This window comes from Mustela nivalis (assembly GCF_964662115.1).
Source record: "Mustela nivalis genome assembly, chromosome: 16".
NCBI classification, from domain to species: Eukaryota; Metazoa; Chordata; class Mammalia; order Carnivora; family Mustelidae; genus Mustela; species Mustela nivalis.
The window spans coordinates 24264702-24287208 of record NC_139035.1 but is presented as its reverse complement, the minus strand read 5'-3'; the positions used below and the strand labels follow the sequence as shown (position 1 = coordinate 24287208).

Genomic DNA, 22507 nt, shown 5'->3' with positions numbered 1-22507 from the left:
CCAGGGGCGCCTGGGTGGCTCAGTGGGTTAAGTCTCTGCCTTCGGCTCAGGTCATGATCTCAGATCAGGCCCTTGGGATCAGACCCCTGGGATCAGGCCCGGCATCAGGCTCTCTGCTCAGCAGGGAGCCTGCTTCCCCCTCTCTCTGCCTGCCTGCTTGTGATCTCTCTCTCTCTCTGTGAAGTAAATAAATAAAATCTTAAAAAAAAAAAAAAAGAGAAAGATGCTACAATGGGATGATGGGGGGGAAAGGACATTAAATCACAATTTTAAAAACACAAAGCACTTCGTTGTCACAGTAGGCATGAATGGATAATGTCCACACCTGCATTTCTAGCCACATCTGAGATGTGAAGGCTCTTTTAGTCAGCAAGCATCTCCTACCTGTGACTCTAAGAATGAGTCAAGAGGTGAAGGTTTCAGGCAGAGCAGACTCTTTACTCCAGCAAAGCCCCCACTCAGAGCCAGCCTTGGAGACTAGGGACTTGTGGACTCAGCTGGTCATTGGCCGCCAAGGCTTTGCCCCTGTCCTCCAGGTACGCTGGGTGTCGGGCAAGGAGCCGAACCCATGTGCCAGTCAGCAGCTCCAGTTATCAGGAAGAATGTGAGCCAGGAAAACACGGTCTGAGGGCCAGCGATGATTAGCCTGGCCCAGGCCCCATCAGCCACCTGCCAATCCTAGGACTGTGGCTCTTAGAAGTGGAGGTTTGGGCACAAAACAGATTTCCTCCAGGACCAAGGAGCACTGTGTAGGCACACTCCTTGAAATGTCACCTGCCTGACTGCCTACAAAGCTGCCCTCCCCGCCCACCCCCATATCCCTCTCTGCTGCCAAGAGCCACGAACTACATCACTCAAGAAAGAGAATGGCTCCAGTCTTCCCTAGAAGCCCTGGACTGGCAGACGTGGACCACCTTGCCCTCACTTGACCAGCCCCCAATTTATCGATGCCCCCAAACCAGGATGAGTGGGTGGCAGACAGATGCCGCTGTGACTTCTGACCTCACCTCAAGGGCCAACGGGTGGTGGTGACTCACACAGCCACTACATAAAGCGCTGTCACCTCAGAGTGTTCTCCGAGTCAGCGAGGCTAATAGGACACAAATTCCCCAGAGGAGCAGGACACCTTATTCCGGAGGCCCCAGAATAAGCCTGTCTGGGAGTGAATCTCTGCTCCTCACTTCACGATGCACTGGCTGGTGAATGTGGCAAGTCGTTCTGTGTCTCCTTGTCATCATCTGTAAGACGAGGACAATAACAGAAGTGACCTCACAGTGTTATTATAAGGGTCTAATGAGATTAACACTTTCCAAGTGTTTGTCATATAGTAAATGCTCAATAAATGTTAACTATTAGTTCCGCAGAAATGCTATAAAGTGCCTAGGAATGGTTCTACACAAGTCATCAGGAAGGGATTAGTCAAGGATCCATCAACTGCTGGGAATCGCACAGGTTCTTAGTCCAGTGCTCCCCCTCCCCCCACGAAGCCAGGAGATCAAGGGAAATTATGTCAAATACTACCTAAGATGAGAAGAATGGATTAAAATCAGATCACCAGAATTAGAAACTTCAACAAAGCACAGCCAGTACTTCTCACGACAGAGCACCTGCACCCCGAGGAAGGGTGTGTAGGACGCCGCAGGATAGGCACCAGTTTTAATGTATAAGCAATTTTAAAATGTATTTTAATTTTAAACAAATACAAATATCATATTATTGAGTATTAAGGAATGCAATTCAAATCTGCATTAATTTTTACTATGAAGCATGAGACTTCAAAGAAATTTCACACCTGGAATGTGACAAATAGACACACACACACACACACTTACACAGTCACACGCATGTACCTTGCACCCGCCAGATCACTCCTGCCATTTGCTGGAAATGTTTAAGAGACTCATTCTGAACAAGAACAGACATTCAGACACCTAACCAATGAGCTGGAAAGAATCTCTAGCAAGCGTCTGCCCCTGCAGGTGAAGCAGGATCTAAGCCAAGGAGACTCAGGCCAAGTCCTCACTCACATTCAGCTTGTGGCATTTGCAGACCCTAGTGTTCCAAGTTCTCCTGCTGGATTCAGATTCTCTGCTGCATAAGACACTATAGGGACCCAGGAGCCCAGTGACACTCTCTTGGTTTACCTGGGGCAGGAAGTGTTGGCTCTCCAGTGAAGGTGGGTCCTCAGGCTCCTTATGGAAACACACCCCAGTATTTTAGAGTCAAGATGCCCTTCCTGATGTCTAACACACACACGTGACTCAGAGTCTGGTTAAACCCTTTGAACAAGGGAAAGCAGCCATCATGGCCATCAGCAGCCTTCTCCTCCCCATCCCATTGATATTTCCTTATAAAATGTCCTTCCCTCAATCATTTTGAGCAGCAAAGGCCCAGGGGAAAGAAAATAGGAGTTGACTTTTGGATTTCGTTTTAATTATGGCATTTCCCAGCCATGTGTCTCAGAGGGTGAGGGGAGGGATGGGGGGGGGCGAGCAGAGATCACTCAATATCTAGGAGACCTAGTTTCCTCATCTTTAAAATGAAATCTAGAAAGTCCCCCCACAGGGCTATAATATGGGTGAACCGAAATGATATACAGACAAACATCAAGGTGCCTGTTAAATGGGGAAGTGGGTTTTCAAAAACTCTTTGCCTTTCCTCTTCTAGGTTCCTATATTCTGTTTAAGGTGTGTGCAAAGCTCACGAGTGTGGTGCAGAACAGCAGTTACGAGCTCAGGCTTGGCGATCAGAATTGGATTGGTGTCCCAGAACCTCCAGGACTAGCTGGGGGACTTCAAGCCAGTTACTTAAGCTCTCAGTTGCTAAGTGTCCTCGTCTGCTAAATGATCTTAAAATAACAGTACAACAGTCTTCACAAAGTTATTGTAGGATAGGGGCACCTGGGTGGCTCAGTGGGGTAAGTTGCTGCCTTTGGCTCAGGTCATGATCTCAGGGTCCTGGGATCGAGCCCCGAAGCAGGCTCTCTGCTCAGCAGGGAGTCTGCTTCCCCCTCTCTCTCCGCCTGCCTCTCTGCCTACTTGTGATCTCTCTCTCTCTGTCAAATAAATAAATAAAATCTTTAAAAAAAAAGTTGTTGTAGGATAAATGAGATAATGTACTGCTCATGGTATGTCATAGGTGCTCGATTAATAGTTGATGAATAAATGCATGCATGACCTAGGATAATCTCAGCACAGCACCTACACACAGCAAGTGTTGGACAAATGCTTATTGTCAATGTTGCTATTTAAAAGAGCCTGGCAGTAGACTTAGCTTCTGGGCTGCTCAGTGTATCTGTTCTAACTGAGCATTCATCACTGCAGTTCATATCTAGTTTTTATTCTAGCTGTTCCTTATTATTGGCTTAGAATCTAATCTGAGGTTATTGGTTTCCGTTTTTATTCTGCCCTCTGTCTCATAATTATCCATGACATTCATAGCTTCTCTTCCCTATCTATGCCCATCCTTGGCCCATTGTTTTCATTACCCAGTAGCATCAGTAGTAGAGAGTTTGTCAATTTGAGGACAATAAAAGCAAGACAAGAAAGGGTAAGAGATTTCGCCCAACTCACACGGTGTCAGTATGTCATCAAGTGGAGGAAAAATCAGCCACAGGACTTCTAGTCAAAGCTTTGTTCAGAAAAGCATACTGATTAGAAATAACCATGTGACACATTTAATGCAAAAAAAAAAAAAAAAGCAATTATTTAGAAAGCTATTCCATGAGAATACAATGATTACAATCTTCAAACTATCAGTCAGTGTAAATAGGTTCATTCAACCCAAGATATACATATAGATATATAATCATAAAAATGAGAACTCAAAGGTTAATTTCTGTATTTTCTCCTTGTCCCATTTGTTAGTCAATAAATGTGCATAACATTTTGCTGGTTCTCTTCCTCTGCCCACTGTTCCGTGGACAGAAAGAGCCTATGCCTGTACAGAGTGTCAGTACACACGTTATTTCAGCGGTACTCACATCCCTGCTCTCTCAGTTTGGATAAATGACTGCAGATACAGCAAAGAAGCCCAGGAGTGCTGTTCTAATGCTGAACTGAGCACATCAGGGCAACTTTCATAGGAGCCACTTACGATGCCAAGAAACAAAGTTCAAACTTCAGTTTCTGGAGGACATCAAAGGGCATGTCAAGATGATGGAGAAGTTTCTTTTCTAAGCATAGGTGTCTGCAGGTATCACAAGGGAGATGGCCAAAGTTCATTATTTTCTGGGAGGATCCCATAAATGAATGTTAGAGTTTCCTGGCATGGTGAGTGACTACTTACTGCCTTTCCCGACATCGCTTCTGCGATGTTTCTGCACCAGCTTCCTGAGGATATTTCCTTTCTCACTGAAGATGCAATACTTTGTATGATAGGGACACTATGCCATCACGACCTGGTGCTGATCCAAATGTCATTTAGTGAATGAATGATGTCATTAAGTGAAACCGATGGGGGTATATAGCCTTACTCCTGAAGTGAAAAAAAAAAGATTATTTCTATCATTCAACAAATAATATGTTAGACAAATATTAATTCATTATTTGTTGTAATAAAAATATTTTCTCCCACGGAAGCTGAACCTCTCCATACTTACTCTGATAAAGCAAAAGGATCCCCAACATGTCCCTGCTTCTATTTAATAACCAAGAAATGAGAGAGAAACTGAGTACATTAGTCTAGAAAGAGGGGAAGGAGAGCAAGAGAGAACGGGTTCCCCCATCAAAGGCTGTCTAGGTTAAAGGCTCAGAGATAAGGGAGGGCCTGTGTATTCAGCATATCATCAGTGAGTTTTATGTGAAGTGTGGCTAAAGCCTCAGGTACAATAAGAAGTTGCTGGAGACTGTGTCTGCGTCCCCCCACCAGTTTGTATGTTGAAATCTAATCCCCATGTGATGGTATTAGGAGATGGAGCCTTTGAGGTGATTAGGTCATGGGATAGAACTCTCTGGAACGGGATTAGTACTCTAGTAAAAGGAGCCCCAGTGCCCTCCATCAACCCTTCCGCCAAGTGAGGACATGCTGCGCACAGAGACACAAGGACACAGGTTATCTGTGAATCAGGAAGCAGACCTCACCAGACTCCAAATCAGCCAGCGCCCTCAACTTAGACTTCCCAGTCTCCAAAATTGTGAGGAGTAATTTTCCATTGTTAATAATCTAGCCAGCCCGTGGAATATGTCACAGCAGCTCCACAGACTAAGACAGCAGTGGTAAGAGTTGAGACTGAAATAAGTCAAGCAGAGAGAGTCAGTTATCATGTGGTTTCACTTACTTGTAGAGCATAAGGACACAGAGGACATTAGGAAAAGGAAAGGAAAAGCGAATTGGGGTAAATCGGAGGGCGAGACGAACCATGAGAGACTGTGGACTCTGAGAAACAAACTGAGGGTTTGGAGGGGAGGAAGGTGGGAGGTTGGGTGAGCCTGATGGTGGGTATTAAGGAGGGCACGGATTGCATGGAGCACTGGGTGTGGTGCATAAACAATGAAACAATGGAACACTGAAACAATAAAATTAAATGAATAAAAGAAAAAGCTTAGACTGAAGAGATTGTCCCAGCTGCCTCAGCCAGCCACGTGGGGCAGCATGTAGCCCCAGCTCTCCCCAATTCCTACGTTGTTTGCACACACGACGGCCAACATTGCTATGTCTGCCTCCCCATGGTCCTATCCTCCGCTCAACTTCCCTGCCCCCTCTCAGTTTATACAGCACGTATAGGACTGACCCTCCCTCTCTCTAAGAATTGACACAAAATTCCTACCTGGACAGTAAAAGTCTCACAGCTCCTTGGCCAAAGTGATTAATTCAGAAGTTAGCATGTGCCCAGGGAAATGTCCAAGAAGTATCGTCTCTGAACTTACATTTGGGCTACTGAGAAAGAAGTGTGTTCCCCCCAGCGAGTTGACTAAAATAACAGAATATCAACGTGGAGCTCCAGGCAGCCATCTGTCCACGACTCATTCATTCAATAGCTGTTATTGAATAACAATTACATACATCATGCAGTTGTAGGCATTAGGAATACAGAAATAAGACATAATTCTGTTTCTTAGCTCTTCACCCCCAACTCAAAAGGCAAATAAAGTAAATTAATCACTTTAATAAAATGTGATAATTGTATGGAAAGCACCTAGATGTCCATCAACAGGATAAAGAAGATGTGGTATATATACACAGTGGAATACTATGCAGCCATCAAAAGAAATGAGATCTTGCCATTTGCGACAATGAGGATAGAACCAAAGGGTATCATGCTTAGCGAAATAAGTCAATCAGAGAAAGACAACTATCATATGATCTCCCTGATATGAGGAAGTGGAGATGCAACATGGGGGGTTAAGGGGGTAGGAGAAGAATAAATGAAACAAGATGGGATTGGGAGGGAGACAAAGCATAAGTGACTCTTAATCTCACAAAACAAACTGAGGGTTGCCGGGAGGAGGGGGGTTGGGAGAGGGGGGGTGGGGTTACGGACATTGGGGAGAGTATGTGCTATGGTGAGTGCTGTGAAGTGTGTAAACCTGGCGATTCACAGACCTGTACCCCTGGGGATAAAAATATATTATATGTTTATAAAAAATAAAAAATTAATTTAAAAATGTGATAATTGATACAAAAATTAATATATCATCTGGAAAAGACAGCTAACTCAGGAAAGGCTTCCTGAGGTAGAAAAACTCATGGAACCTTGTTGGATAATGAGCAGGAACCAGGGTGAATTGGGGCATAGGGATGGTTCCAGAAGAGGAATCAGTAAGTACAAATGCATGGAGAGGATGTTCAGCTGGGCAGCCTCTGGTGACCCACCATATTCAATCAGACTAGAGAGTACTTCCCATCCTGGGAAATGCGAGAAAGGAGTCCATCTAGAGAAGCTGGGAATGAATCATGACGATCTGGAATTTTTGCTAAATACATGAAGAGCATTTTTAAAAATTATACAAGTCACCATGTAGAGAATGGTTTGGGGAGTGCCAGACTGAAGGCAGGGTGAGGCTTAAAAGGCAGTTGCCAACATCTCCCTTGTTAAAGTCAACGCAAGCCAAACTAAAGTTCTGGCGGAAAGGCAAATGTGAGCAGGGGGTGGGCGTCAGATCCAAGAGAGAACAAGGAACCAGAATAAACGAGATTTAGAGGGTAATTGAATTTACACAGCCCTGGCCTGGTCATGTCCCTGAAAGTAAAAGACTGAACTGTCTTTTACTGGAAGAGCAGGTTTTGTGTGGAAAGAAAAGTTCGGGTGGCCACAGTAGGTTGAGTTGCCTGCAGGACAATGCACCAGAGTTGTTTCGGGCAGTGAAGGGGTCGGGAGCTCCTGAGAGAAGTCTGCCGGAACTCACATGTGTGGTGGGTGCCCTTTATTTGTTTATATGTTGCTTCTTTCCTGAAGATTCGTATGTGCTTTGATTTAGGTGTTTTCAGCACACAAGTCTTCATTAAAATCATAGATGTGGATGAGATTGTCAAGGAAGAGCACAGACTTAGAGATTAAAAAAAAAAAATAGCTTAAGCTAAAAGGCAGAGAAAGACAAGTTCATGTGGACTGAGAAGGCCTAAGTTAGAACAGCAACAAGAAAGTCAAGGAGGGGGCGCCTGGGTGGCTCAGTTGGTTGGGCGGCTGCCTTCGGCTCAGGTCATGATCCCAGCGTCCTGGGATTGAGTCCCACATCGGGCTCCTTGCCTGGCAGGGAGCCTGCTTCTCCCTCTGCCTCTGCCTGCCATTCTGTCTGCCTGTGCTTGCATGCCCTCTCTCTCTTTCTCTCTCTGACAAATAAATAAATAAATAAAATCTTTAAAAAAAAAAAGAAAGAAAGTCAAGGAGGGAGGAATTTAAGAAACAAAACAGGTAAATTTAATAGAAAGGAAGGAAAAATAAAATAAGATAAAAACAGAGAGGGAGGGTGCCTGGGTGGCTCCGGGGGTTAAGCCTCTGCCTTCGGCTCAGGTCGTGATCCCAGAGTCCTGGGATCAAGTACCACATTGGCCTCTCTGCTTCGGTGGGGAGCCTGTTTCCTCCTCTCTCTCTGTCTGCCTCTCTGCCTACTTGTGCTCTCTGTCTATCAAATAAACAAATAAAATCTTTAAAAAAATTTTTTTTAAAAAGAGAGGGAGGCAAACTATAAGAGACTCGAACGAAACTCTAGAGAACAAACTGAGGGTTGCTGGAGGGGAGGTGGGTGGGGGGTGGGTTAAATGGGTGATGGGAATTAAGCCCATGTTTTGTGATTTTTACGTAAGTGATGAATCACTAAATTCTACTCCTAAACCCATACTACACTATACATTAACTAACTGAATTTAAATAAAGTCTCAGAAAAAAAAAAAAGAAAGAAAGACAAGGAAGGAAAGTGTGTCAAGAAAGAAGAAGAGGTAAAGAGAAAAAAATATAGTAAGAGATCAAGTTCTACAAGAACTTGAAATTATCCCCTGGATTCCATAGGATTGGTGGAATGGTCTGAAAAGGGATAGGACAGCAAGGAGAAACCATGAGGGGTTTTCATTGGTTGACCGGTTGGTTGGTTTGTTGGTTGGTTGGTAGTTTTGTTGGTTGGTTGGTATAAAATGGGAGGCACTATGGTGGAAACCCAATTAGAGAAGAAAAATTAGAGAAAGCCAATTATAGAAGAATGTCTGACAGATGTGGTATCACCAGGAGGCCAATGGGTATGGAGTGTGTAGTCCAAAAGAAGGGATTACTCAGGGGTCAGGAAGTACATTTATGCCACTGAGAAGTGAGAGGGCAGCAAGGGTGTATGAATTCATGTATGAATGCCCATGTGGATAATTTTGCGAGCCAGTCTAAGCAAGGCTGATGGGAAAAAGAATTATGCATGCTAGTTATATTAAAAGAATTTATTTGATCCATCATTCTATTAAAACATGTCAGTGGAACTCCCACAGTGTTCAAAGCCAAAAATGACTGAGCTGATGGTGATAAGTTTCTGAACACTGATGCTGTTCTGTTCAGTCACCAAGATGGGTATTTTTATTTTTTCTTTCTTCTTCTTCTTTTTTTTTATGGTATTTTCTGTTCTAACTGAAACCACAGCCTGGCTTATTTTTTACTCAGTTTAATTTCTTTCAAGCTGTAGCCTGTGAGTCACACCTATTTCAAGCAATTTTCATGTTCCCTGGTGTCAGACTTTTGTATCTTTTCCCCTCAAAAATCAGCAGCAGCTGGAAAGGTACTTGTTCCAATCAATAACCACTTGAAAATAGAAACTCAGATCTTTAAGATGCATCTGTATGCAACTGCTACCTTTAAGATTTCTTTCTTGGAAGCAACCTTCCCTCCTACCAATACGATATTGTCCTTCAAGTTTCTGTTACAGGAAATTATGATCTGATGAAGTCTGGTTGGTGATACATGAGGTAGGCTTCATAAAGAAGGCCGCCCCCCCCATCCTACCCTTGCCACCACCGTGCCCCCTTCCCAAATTGGATGTGAAGCAAATTCAAGGCTGTGTGAAAATCTGCTCAGCAAGGGAAAAACTCACACTAGGTGAGGAATCAATTACTGAAGAGGCCATCCCTTCCAACCCATTTATTTTATAGCAATAAATCGAAGCCAAGAGTGCCGTCTGGTTCACTGGGATCAAGGCCAGGACCTGATTCCAGGTCTCCTGACTGGAATCATCCACTGTTCATTCACCCTGTCATAACATCTCTTTCTCCTGCTGGGCAGCAAACTCCACAGGGCCAGGAACCTCTTCCATATTGTTCACTTAGATATCCCCAGAATAGAGGTGACAAGCAAATATATCTGTTAGTTCACTACACTCAGGGCGGACCGCTACTGGTCACTCGTGAAGTTTCATGCAGAGCTAAACATCAGAGTAAAAGGTTTCAACAGAAAGAAAGAGAAATCACCAACCCATAAACACATGGTTTATGACCTCGGAAAACACCAGAGTCTCTGCTCATGCCTTCCAGGGTGGAATCCTCAGGAAGAGCGGCCCTAGAGCCCCCCCTTGCTAAAGGATCCACATCAAGGTTTCACTTGTCATCGGGTTGGCAGACGCCACACCCCAAGTCACAGCCTGAGAACACAGAAGTTTCCACGTTGCCTCCAGGTCAGCTTTCACCAACCTGAATCCTCCTTAAAATATTTAACAGGCTCTCTCCTCTCCCCGAGATGCTGTAACTGCGAGGCTCCTCCCATCTTCCCAAAATCAAACCTGCCTAAAATGGTTAGGTAAGTTGAAATCCCACTAATGTTCTTTTGGCACATTAGCAACACGTGCCATCCCACAGCGGAACAGCCCCTGTGGCAGCATGCAGGCACTTTGAGGGACTTGAAAGAGGCTTTAGCTACAGTTGAAGTTTGTTTTGTAGAACAAGACCCTGAGAGGTTCTTCATTTGGCTGAAAACCATGTGTCAGCCCGATGGCTTCTGCTCTGGTGGAGACCAAATGCTTCTCAAATGAATCTGTTAGAAGAGTCTCTGGTGGGAATTGGATTCCCTCTCTGCATTCTTCAGTTTGAGTTTGCTTTGGTTAATGGTGAAAATAAGTACTTACATCTCTTGCCCCTAGATCAGGAGCTCCCGGGGCTGCGGCTGCTGCTGCTCTATCCCATCATGACAGCCTGCTGTTAGAGCTGGCCGGCCGGCTCTCTGAACTGGGATGCCACGTCAGCCGCCCAGAACCTTTCTGCTTGAGCAGCAGTTTCCCAACGGAATGATTCTCTGTGTGGATCCTGAGGCTGGAAACATGATCAGACCGCCATGCTGAGAAGGTCATAGTTAAAGAGGCCACTACCTGGGAAGAGAGACAGAAACCACACATACCTCTTGGTGTGACTAAATAGCGGGTTGACTTTCTAAACAATGATGACAGCAAGTTAACAACTGACCCAAAAAGTCAGGATTAGAAATTAGAAAGAGTAAAATTTAGAGACTTTGAATCAGTATTATGGATTTTAGTTCATTAAAAAAAACCATGAGCTTGGTGGGGGTCCCTGGGTGGCTCATTCCCGTAAGCCTCCACCTTCAGCTCAGGTCATGATCTCAGGGTCCTGGAATCAAGTCCTGAATCGTGCTCCCGGCTCAGTGGGGAGTCTGCTTCTCTCTCTCCTGCTCCCTCTGTGCTCTCTCCCCCATCTCTCTCTCAAATAAATACCATCTTTTTAAAAAAATAAAAAATCATGAGGTTGGAGTGAAATAAATTTCATTTAAAAAAAGGGGAATTTCATTTCCAAAAAATGAGAAAGTGAATGCTCATGAATAGGGAAACGGTTGAATAGATTATGAGATACTCATGTCATGACATATTAGGATATCTAGTAACAAATAATAAATTAGAGTTGTAGCAGTTCACTTGGAGGAGTTTCTGTGGCATATATACCAAGCCCCCCCACCCCAAAAAAGAGTATATTATATTATCTCATTTGGGGGTTGTTATGAAATCTTTTGAGTGAAAAGGACTATATTATCCCTTATGCATATATATAATTATATGAGGATTCGTGTGTCTACATAGACAAAAGTATATAAAAGATATATCCCGGGCAGTTTAGATACTTCCTTTGTTTGAGGAAGATTAATGTGCAAGGGCAATGGTAAGGGTACAAGTTACTTTGTTAAAGGCTTCACAATTAGGAGCATTTATCACATCACCCCTGTAAAATTATCTATATGAGAATGATGTGTGTGCTTAAAGAGAAGTACATGTTAAGTTTACAAAAGTGTTAATTAGAATGTTTTCAGGAGTTGGAATGCCATCTGACTTTGATTTATTCTCTATCATTTTATATATCAATTTTTTAAAGATTTTATTTCTGTGAGAGAGAGAGAGACAGAATGAATAAGCAAGGGGAGGGGCAGACGGAGAGGGAGAAACAGGCTCCCTGCTGAGGCTCCATCCCAGGACCCTGAGATCACCACCAAGCTGAAGGCCGATATTTAACTGACTGAGCCACCCAGGCACCCAATACTTCAATTTTCTCAAGATAAGACTTTTATTTATATAATCAGAAGAAACAACAAAGCTATTTTTATTGTGTAAAAATTACAAGTGGTATCTTGCCTGAACTGCTACAGGGCTGAACTATTCAGCCCCTCTGCTGAATCTTGAATAGATTTGGGTGGGGTTTTTTTCCTGTGTCCCCAAAACATTCAAGAATTCTAAAGATGTTCTCGTGCTTCCCTGGAGCAGACAAGCCATGCCAAAAAGAAATGTAAAACACTTTCAGCCCAGACCTCACACAGCTCTCCTCTCCTTGAGGGTGATGTCAGGGGTGGTCCCTTCTTCCCCCCTTCATGGTGTGGGTGCAGAGGGACGTGCCCACAACGTGCGCGCGAGCGCGCACACACACACACACACACACGCAGCAGTGTCACGGAGAGTGCTGTCCTCCATACTGTGATGACGCCTGCAGCGGTGGCCAGAAACCATTTAGGAACATGCTGATTGAGAAAAAGAAAGAAGTTGGAATTCACCAACTGATCCCTACATCTCAGTTACAGAGTCAGAGATTGGGAGGCTCCTGGGTGGCTCAGTCAATCATGAGGCATCTGTCTTCAGCTCAGGGTCCTGGGATTGAGCCCTGCATCAGGCTTTCTGCTCAGCGGGAAGCCTGCTTCTCCCTCTCCCACTCCCCCTGCTTGTGTTCCCTCTCTTGCTTTCTCTCTCTCTGTCAAATAAATAAATAAAAATCTAAAACAAAACAAAACAAAACCAGAGTCAGAGATTGGGAAACAGATGTTTATTGATCAGTGACCAAGTAACCCACACATTTTACATAATTAAAACATGGATGAGTTCACTAGGTATTCACTGGCCCCATTTTCTGAATTAAAATGAAGCAAGATACATGAATACACTTAGACATTAAATTATCTTAATTACGGTGCTTGGGCGGCTCAGTTGGTTAAGCAACTGCCTTTGGCTCAGGTCTCATGATCCTGGAGTCCCGGAATTGAGTCCTGCATCAGGCTCCCAGTTCCACGTGGAGTCTGCTTCTCCCTCTGACCTTCTCCCCTCTCATGCTCTATCTCACTGTCTCTCTTTCAAATAGATAAATAAAAATCTTTTAGGGGCACCTGGGTGGCTCAATGGGTTAAAAGCCTCTGCCTTTGACTCAGGTCATGATCCCCAGGGTCCTCGGATGGAGCCCCACATCGGGCTCTCTGCTCAGCAGGGAGCCTGCTTCCTCTTCTCTCTGGGCCTGCTTCTCTGCCTGCTTGTGATCTCCATCTGTCAAGTAGATGAATGGAATCTTGAAAAAAAAAGATAAATAAAAATCTTTTTAAAAATTATCTTAATTATGTAAACAACAACAAAGAGTTTTTCTTAACTGGGGCAATCATAGAAAATTCAAGTTGTCCCATCACTGTAAAGGCTGTGTAGCAAGTAGACATGTGTATGAATCAGACAGCATATATTGGTGGTATTTATTCATTACCCTAGAAATGGGGAAGCTCCTAATCATATATTTTTTTAAGATTTTATTTATTTATTTGACCGAGAGAGACACAGCAAGAGAGGGAACACAGGCAGGGGGAGGGGCAAGGGGGGGGAAGCAGGCTTCCCGCTGAGCAGAGAGCCTGATGCCACACTTAATCCCAGCACCCTGGGATCATGACCTGAGCCGAAGGCAGATGTTTAAAAACTGAGCCACCCAAGCACTCCGAAGCCCCTGATTTTAAACTTAAATGAGGAAAAGGACTGATTTAGGTAAAATTTCTGACTTACAGAACTGTCTTAAAAACAACTTTTTAAAAAAGAAATGTCTGGGTCACCCGGGTGGCTCAGTGGGTTAAAGCCTCTGCCTTCAGCTCAGGTCATGGTCTCAGGGTCCTGGGATTGAGCTCCACATCAGGCTTTCTGCTCAGGGAGGAGCCTGCTTCCCTCTCTCTCTCTGCCTGCCTGCCTGTCTTCCTACTTGGGATCTCTCTCTGTCAAAATACATTAAAAAAAAAAATTTTTTTAAAGAAATGTCCTGGGCCCCTGAATGGCTCAGGTGGATAAGTGACTGCCTTCAGTTAGGCCATGATCCTGGAGTCCTGGGATTGAGCCCCACATCAGGCTCCTTGCTCAGTGGGGAGTCTGCTTCTCCCCCTGACCATCCCCCATCTCGTGCTCTTTCTCTCTCATTCTCTCTCTCAAATAAATAAATAAAATCTTTTTTTAAAAATTTAAAAAATAAAAAGAAATGTCCTTTCACTTTCAACTATGAAAATAATCCACAATATGGGGTGCCTGGGTGGCTCAGTGGGTTAAAGCCTCTGCCTTCAACTCAGGTCATGATTCTTTTTAAAAAAAAAAGATTTTATTTATTTATTTGACAGAAATCACAAGTAGTCAGAGAGGCAGGCAGAGAGAGAAGGAAGCAGTCTCCCTGCTGAGCAGAGAGCCCGACACGGGGCTTGATCCCAGGACCCTGAGATCATGACCTGAGCTGAAGGCAGAGGCTTTAACCCACTGAGCCACCCAGGCACCCCTATATGTGGCTTTTAGGATAAATACAGTACAGTGCTCTAAATGTATTTTCCTTAGGATTTTCTTTTCCTAGCTGAATTCGTTGTAAGAATATGTATCATAACACGTATAATGTACAAAATACGTGTTAATTGACTATTGTCGCTAAGGCTTCTGGTGGTGGCAGGCTATTAGTAGTTGAGTTTTGGGGGAGTCAGAAGTTATTCATGGATTTTTGACTGCACAGGGGGCTGGGGAATGGATACCCCAACCCCTGTGTTCCTCACGGATCAATTGTACTCTTCACAACAACCCCTGAAGTAGTTACTATCAAGCCCATTTTACAGATACAGAAACTGAGGTCCAGGGAAGGGATATTCAGTGATTTACCTGACATCAGTGGATCTAGAGTGTGGCAAAGTCGGGACACCAGCCTGGTCATGTGGTTTTGGAGCCTGTGCATATAACCGTTGCTATATACTGTCTCTGCTCAAAATCTTTTGACATAATCTCTCCTGGGGAGTTCACAATGTTTTCCTATCACTTGACAGTCTTGTGGTGGGCAAACATAAGATTTTGGGGCTGCTGTATATAAGTAGTTTAGTTTAAGGGATGGAGCTTAGAGTTCTTTCAAGTAGAAACATTTGTATTTGTTTTCTGCCATGAATTTTGGTTTTAGCAAAGTCAAAGTCAATACTTCCAATCTGCTGCTGATATTTGAAAGAATGTGTCTACAAGACCCAAAAGGTATGTATTTGGGACCTAACTGTAGTTGCATTCTTCCACTTTTTATTCTTTTGTTTTAGTTATATACAGACTGGTCTGTAACTTCCCCAATTTACCCAAGATGAGGAAAACGCAGGTTTATGAATATATAGATGCACATTTTCCTATTGTGTCTTTTTTAAGTCAGGAAAATGAGACTGCAAGACTGTCTTCAGATCAGGGTCATAAGTCTGTGTCACTTAAGGCCCAATATCATCAATGACAGCCTGAAAGGTGGAAGTATTCTCAAGGAAGAGAGCTCACAATTTGAATATTCTTTCCTAGCTCTCTCAGCATTGATTTCTTTTCTCACCCCCTTCAAAATTACCTTTGCTTCTCTCCCTCTCCTGATCTCTTCTCACACTTACTACTGACATTCCCCATTTGGCACTTACTTACATTCTGATTTTCATGGGTCTCTCTATGTAGCCTTCATTTCTTTTCTTTTCTTTTTTAAAAAAGATTTTATTTATTTATTTGACAGAGAGAGATCACAAGTAGGCAGAGAGGCAGGCAGAGAGAGAGGAAGGGAAGCAGGCTCCCCGCTGAGCAGAGAGCCCGATGCGGGGCTCGATCCCAGGACCCTGAGACCATGACTTGAGCCGAAGGCAGAGGCTTTAACCCACTGAGCTACTCAGACACCCCAAGTAGCCTTCATTTCTTATAGTTGAATGACTACTATCAAGGTAAAAGACAGTATACTAATTGTAAGACAAGGTGGCAAATGTAGTTCATATTTAATATTCTTTGCAGAAATCTAAGGAGGTGCTCTTTGTGCACAAAGCAAGAATATGGTAATTAGGAGTGTCTTCTCTAGTTATGACAAGTCACATTAGGCAAGATCTATGCTTAATATCTACAGCACATTGTTGTGAAATGGTCTGGGAGAACCAGAACCCTAAGTTCTACTTGTGTGATCTTGGACAGGTTATTTAACCTTTCTGAATCTCCATTTCTATCTAAAATGATAAGTGGAAATAAAAAAATCCCTTTAGGATTAAAAACATTTAACTATTGTGGATTATTTTAAAATTTTTATTTATTTATTTTTAAAAGATTTTATTTGTTTATTTGACAGACAGAGAGAACAAGTAGGCAGAGGCTGGCAGAGAGAGAGGGGGAAGCAGGCTCCCCACCGAGCAGAGAGCCCAATGTGGGGCTCGATCCCAGGACCCTGGGATCATGACCTCAGCTGAAGGCAGAGGCTTTAACCCACTGAGCCACCCAGGCGCCCCTCAAAAATAAAATATTAAAAAAAAAAAAAAAAGAAAGAAAGAAAAAAAGGGAACTGGCTTCATAAATTTAGCCTGTATGCTTATGAGGGAGACAGATAAACAAACAAAAATAAATCCATCACATCATACCACATCATCACATCATATCAGGTGATGGTAAGTACTATAAAGAAAATAAGAACGAGTCAGAGGATGGAGTGTCAGGGTCGAGGGGGGAGGCTTATTTTAGGTAGAAGAGTCAGGGAATGCTTCCCTGAGAAGGTGAGATAAATCGAGGGGGGGTGTTCTATGGCAAGATCTGGGGGAAAGTGTGGAAGGTAGAGTGAACTATAACTGCAAATATCTTGGGACGGGAACAAGGTTGTGAGAAGGTTGGATCCTGGAGGGAGCTGGTATGGAGAGAGAAGGTGTAGAAGAGCCTCTTGAATAAGGGGGAAGCAAATGAACTGGGGAAATGAGACAGCGTTGCCAGGCAGCACGAAGAATCCGCTTGAGCTCTGAGTTCATAAAACTAAGACCAGTAAGTCGGCTGTGTATTTTTATGCAGCCACATTTGGAGATTTGGTGCTTGGATGCAGACATGAGTAGGTGAGTAGAGTGTTATGAGGTGGGGGGGTGGGTTGCCAGATAAAGGCAGCAGAGGGGAGAGAGGCAAGGGAGTGGAGCCTGCTGCATGGCCTCAGGCAGATGAGGTGGAAAGCAAGGCCTGAGGGCCGTGATGAAAGTGGCGTGTATAGGGATGGCTGGTGGACAAGTGAGACCACACAATGGCTGGAGCAGGGGGAGTGAGCCGGAGGGAGTGAGCCGGAAGTGAGCAGGTGGGGGGGGGGGGGCAGAAATCCGTAAGTATTAGTAGTAATACAAGTCCTACCCACGCCAGTTGTCCTAAACCTGGCCACAGACTAGAATGACCTGGGGAGCTCCTAAAACATACCCAGGCCTCCGATCTTCTAATTCTGGCTCAACTGGTTCAGACGTGGGGGTGGGAGTGCCTGAGGTTTTTTAGAAGTTTCCCAAATAATTTTAAAGGGCAGCCAGGGCTGGGGCTGACTGGTCTGAGCAGACCACCAGCACGAGGGAGGAGAGGAGTGGTGAAGAGCATGGACGTGACTTGGCGGGACTCTGCGCTGCACGGGAGGAGTGACCGCGGTTTGGTGGCCGGTCCAGCATGGGAGGTTTATGGGGGTTGGATGGCCAATCCCTCAGAGCTGGTTAGGAAGGGCCAGGGAGGAACGATGGCCCGGGAGTGGCCATGAAGAGCAAAGCCGACCCCTGCCCCACCATCGGGCCCCAATGAGGGGTATCTCCATATCCTCAGGAGTGAGTCCGAGCAGAACGGTGAGAGGGACATTCAGAGAAGAGGCTGAGGACACAGTGGGAGGGGGTGGGGGGTCAGAGGGTGGGAGGTAGAGTCAAATAAGGATATGTACAGAGCTGTGTGAGGAAGGAGGCCCAGGAGTGTTGGACTAAGGGAATCACAAGGGTAATCACAAGGCATGATGGCTTTAGTAGCATCATTCCCCCTTTAGGGGAAGATGGGTAATTGATTTTAATTAAAGCCTCCCTTTTTGTATTGTATTTAGACTCTTGGACAGTGTATATTAGTTTCCTAAGGCTACTGTAACAAATGATCACAAATTTGGTGGCTTAAAAGAATAGGAATTTATTTTCTTATAGGTGTGAAGGCTGAGTCCGAAATCAAAGTGTTGGTAGAGCCATGCTCCCTCTGAAGACTCCAGGGGCGGCAGGAGAGGATCGTTCCTGGCCATTGCCTAGGTTCTAGTAGCTCCCGTCAGCCCCTGGCATCCTTTGATGCATGGCTGCATCACTCCAGTTTCTGTGCCTGTCTTCACATGACGGTCCTGCTCTGTGTCCAAATCTCTCTCTACCTATAAGGGTAACAGTCATTGGGTTAGGGCTATGCTAATCCAGTGTGACCTCCTCTTAACTTGATTATGATTACAAAGAGCCTAGCTCCAAATAAAGTCACAGCCATGGGAACTAAGGGCTAGGATTTCAACATATGTTTTTTGCTAGGGGGACACAATTGAACCCACAGCCATTCATGGGGCCATTCGTGGAGGTGATATGACAGCTGGGCTACTGTTCTTACCCAAAGAATACAGGCTCTTGGGGTAGCTATTAAATCCACTGAGAGGGTGCGGAGGTGGCTCAGTCAGTTAAGCGGCCAGCTCATGATTTCAGGTCAGGTCCTGGGATGGAGTCAGAGCCAGGCTCCATGCCCAGCAGGGAATCTGCTTGAGGAGTCTCTCTCTCTCTCTCCTTCTGCCCCTCCCCTGCTTGCTTGAGCTCTCTCTCGCTCTCTCTTGCATATAAAAAAATAAATTTCTAATTCCCCTGAGAGCCTGTCACCACAGAAGAGGGCAACTGTAGACCTGCTTTAGAAACCCCAGTTCCAGGGCAGGAAAAGCTGGAGGTCTCACGGGAACACATGTGGCTTGGTGGGCTGTCCTCAGCCCTGCTTAAGTGAAAAAACAAAGCCAATCGAGTGGAAAACCCATCCTTGTAGTGGATAAGCAATTCGAAAAAACTACATGTTCACGGCAGGTCAGCAGTATCCTGAACAGATGAATAGCACATATTTGATGAAAAGCTAAAATTGACAAGATAATGAAAGCCTAACAGATTTCCTATGATCTCACCATTAGCATCAGGCAGTGAAATTAGAGAGATGAAGACAGAAAAGAACCTCTGTTGTGCTACAGAACCCAAATTTAGTAAGATGGGTGATGTACTCTCTCAATCAATTATCAAGGATTAAGTGCCCTTTTTTGCAACATTGACACAAGAAAAATAAAATGCGTGGCACCATCCTGCAAAGGAAGCTATCCACCATTTGAGCATGTGGAAACGCTACAGCCACAGATGAAAGACAAGGTCAAGTTAACTGTTAAACTGTGTGGTGTAGCTAGACTCAGGAATACAGAAATCCCCGAAGAGGAGCGATTAATGATCTCAGCATTACTCAAATCGGGCTTTCTGAAGTTTGTAAGTATTTCCTTGGAACCTGTTTTGTGGATGCCAGGCACTGGACTAGACCCAAAGCCTTCAACCTTCACTCTGTGAGACAGTTAGCACCTCAGTTTTCCAGGAGAAGAGACCAAGGTCCGCACATATAAAGTGACTTGCCCAAGCTCAGACAGTTGCAGGTCTCCAAGTTAGAGACGGAACCCAAGCCTTTTATCCTCGTCTATGGCTTTTTGTACGATGCATTGAAAGGAGGGGAGGGTTTAGATTGGCAAGGAAAAACAAGGAGAATGTTTTATGTGTGGGAAAGAGGATTAATATTTGATTATTACATTTAGCTAATTGGCTCCTGAAAGCCAGCCTACTCCCAGATGAGGAGCTGCTGTCAGTTCTCCAGCACTTAAAATATCTGGGTCAGTGAGAAGAGGATCACAAGGTCTCCTTATGGTTATTTTTAACTTAAAAATAACCTTTAAAGAAAAGGAGAGGATAAAAATGAAAAAATATAATATATTAGATATTTTACAAGCTCAAGTCAAAAGGGAGCTGTTCAATGGGAACAGCTAGGTGATTGACCCTGACTTGCAAGCTGCAGGGAGGGGTTCCTGGTGGGTCACAGTGGTTCCCGGCTCCATCAGAACTGAGAAAGGTGGCCTGGAATCCACATCAGAAAGTAAACCTGAGACAGGAGCAGAAACCAAAGGCAGGAGACATGCAGATGCTGCTACCACGTCTCCGGACCTGCCTTCAAAGACCTTGTCCTTAATTCCCTCCTCAGAAAAGTGATGGACAAAGAGAGTGAGGTGGGCCTCGTCCAGCTTCCACCACTGGGTTTTTTTTTTTTTTTTTTGCATATTTCAGAACAAAAAAGAAAGGAAGAGGAATCTTTTAAGCAAGTGCCCTGGGTCATGTGAGAGTGGCACCAGTTGACCTGTGAGTGATGCTCTTACGAGAAAAAAATATTCTGGTATTGCTTTATGTCTTTGGAGACAAGCCCCAAAACAAACCCCCTGCACAGCTTTCCCATCAACTCAAAGATATCCAGGAATGAAGATGACATTAGTGCCAGAACATGTGTCTCCCAGGACCTCAAAGGGAGAGGTTCCTACAAAGCATCCCCCCGTGTCGTGTGTCCAAAGCAGCACATAAGAACAGCAAGATGGGCACTTTGCTACGCTGGGTTCCATGCAGGAGGGAAAGTATCCGAAAACAGGTCCTGAAACGAAGGAACTTCCTCTAGGGTTGCGTCTGTAACCCAAGGCCCAGATCGTAGCCAATGTTCACTAAATGCTGAACGTCATTGAAGGTTAAGACTAACATATATGATGCAAAGGGACAACTATGCAAATCCATGGCTCTCTAAGGGCTGAACTTCGTGCTATGGGAGTTCCCAGGAGAGAAAGATCAGTATGAGCTGGCTTCCCGGAGGAAAGCTGAATCCGACACTGCGTGGATAGAACTCACACATAAAGGGAATAAGAGGGGCTCAGTGCAGAGAAATTCATTTCTTTAGGCGCTGTGTACATATGCCACAGACACACAGTGAGCAAAGCCCATCCTGGACCCCGCACTCCCAGAGCTCATTATTTAGCCATCCATCTCTTTAGAGTAGAGGGTACTGATGGGTCACGACAAAGGCCGGTATTTATTTAGGGCCCATGATGTGACAGGCACTATGCTAAGTGCTTCACAATTATAACCTCATCTGACCTCACTGCAACTCAAGGGTAAGGGGTTCCTTACCATTTTAGGGACTGGAAGCTGAGCCCACACAGCTAATTAGCACTGAGACCAAAATTCAAATTGAGGGCTGTCTGGGCTCGGGGCCCGTTTTCTCCTCCCACTATACCCCATGGGAAATGAGGTCAGGGGAGGTGGTCCGGTGCGTGCAGTGCAGAAGCCACGCAAAGCTTCCATACTTACTATGGAGGAAATAAGAAGTTTCTTGTTGTCAGTTCTCTCTTCCTGCTGTTCCTGGATCTCCTCTGCCAAAGTCGGATTCCTTAGGGATACACAGGAGATTCAGAGGACCCTCCAGGCAGGACACGTTTTCTCCCTCCAGATCTCCATCAAACTTTCCGGCAGAGCGACCTGCAGTGGCCATCTTGACAGGAAATTTCAGAATCATTATCTTTCTCTTTCCCTTAAATTCTGAACTATAGATGCCATTAAGGAACCAGTGCCCATGGTTTTTCTCATCCAGCCCTGTACTCACATTTTTTAGCTTTCCTAAGATCTGCAAGAACCCTCGAAGTCTGGAACACCTGAGGGTTTTGTTTGTTTGTTTGTTTGTTTGTTTGTTTTTTAAGGTTTCATTGTCCGGGGCTGTGTCTGGGTGGCTCAGTTGGTTAAGCACGTGCCTTCGGCTCAGGTCATAATATTGAGGTCCTGGGATCGAGCCCTGTATCAGGTTCTCTGCTCAATGGAGAGCCTCCTTCTCCTTCTGCGGCTCTACCTGCTTGTGCGCTTGCTCGCTCTCTCTCTCTCTCTCTCTCTGTCTCTTTCTGTCAAATAGGTGAATTCTTTGGAAAAAAATTTCATTTTTTTAAAGAAATCTCTACACCCAACGTGAGGCTCAAACTTACAAGACCAAGATCTTGTAAGATCTTGAGCTGCATGCCCAACAAACTGAGCCAGCCAGGAACACCCCACTTTTTAGGTGACATCTTACTACCCAAAACAACCAAAGAGAAAGAGAGATGCTTCAAGTTCTCCTTACCTTTATTTCTCCACCTTCACAGGAAGGGCAAGGGGTGAAAGAAGAGAGATCTACATTCTCTCCACCTCCCTTGAGGACGAGGATTGTCCCTGCCCCCAATGTTCTCCTTCTTTCCTGTGCTGGGAAACACTGCCCCCCAACAAGGCCACGATCAGGATGGACAAGGTGAAGGTCAACCCACCTGAAGGAAATAGAATTGGAAATCCAACAATAAAAGTGGAAATTCTCACGCTCATACGGATATGTTTATCAACTACAAAACACTTCCACAGACATCCCTTCCGTGGACTCTCTCACAGTAATTAGACAGCATTTAATGCTGATATGACCTTTTTTTTTCTTTTTGGAGATTAGGAAATTGAGGTATTAAAAAA

The 22507-nt window shown here is 44.7% G+C and overlaps 1 protein-coding gene and 1 long non-coding RNA gene across 3 annotated transcripts in view; both read right to left on the bottom strand.

Annotated features, from left to right (window-relative positions):
• The window catches only part of SEC16B (SEC16 homolog B, endoplasmic reticulum export factor), a 57964-nt gene extending 47356 nt beyond the window's left edge, over positions 1-10608 (bottom strand). Inside the window, exon 1 of the mRNA XM_082703815.1 lies at positions 10527-10608. The gene's annotated coding sequence lies outside the window, so the exon portion shown is untranslated. The remainder of the gene's footprint in view (positions 1-10526) is intronic.
• Positions 10609-12696: 2088 nt separating this feature from the next.
• LOC309850345 lies at positions 12697-22223 on the bottom strand. Of its 2 annotated transcripts, none has more exons than XR_014304200.1 (3): positions 22134-22223; positions 21338-21518; positions 12697-13224 (listed from the first exon to the last, which is right to left on the bottom strand). It is a non-coding gene; the product is annotated as an uncharacterized lncRNA (long non-coding RNA). The 2 variants fall into 2 exon arrangements; XR_014304201.1 differs by lacking the exon at positions 12697-13224 and adding an exon at positions 18107-18315.
• Positions 22224-22507: the final 284 nt, after the last annotated feature.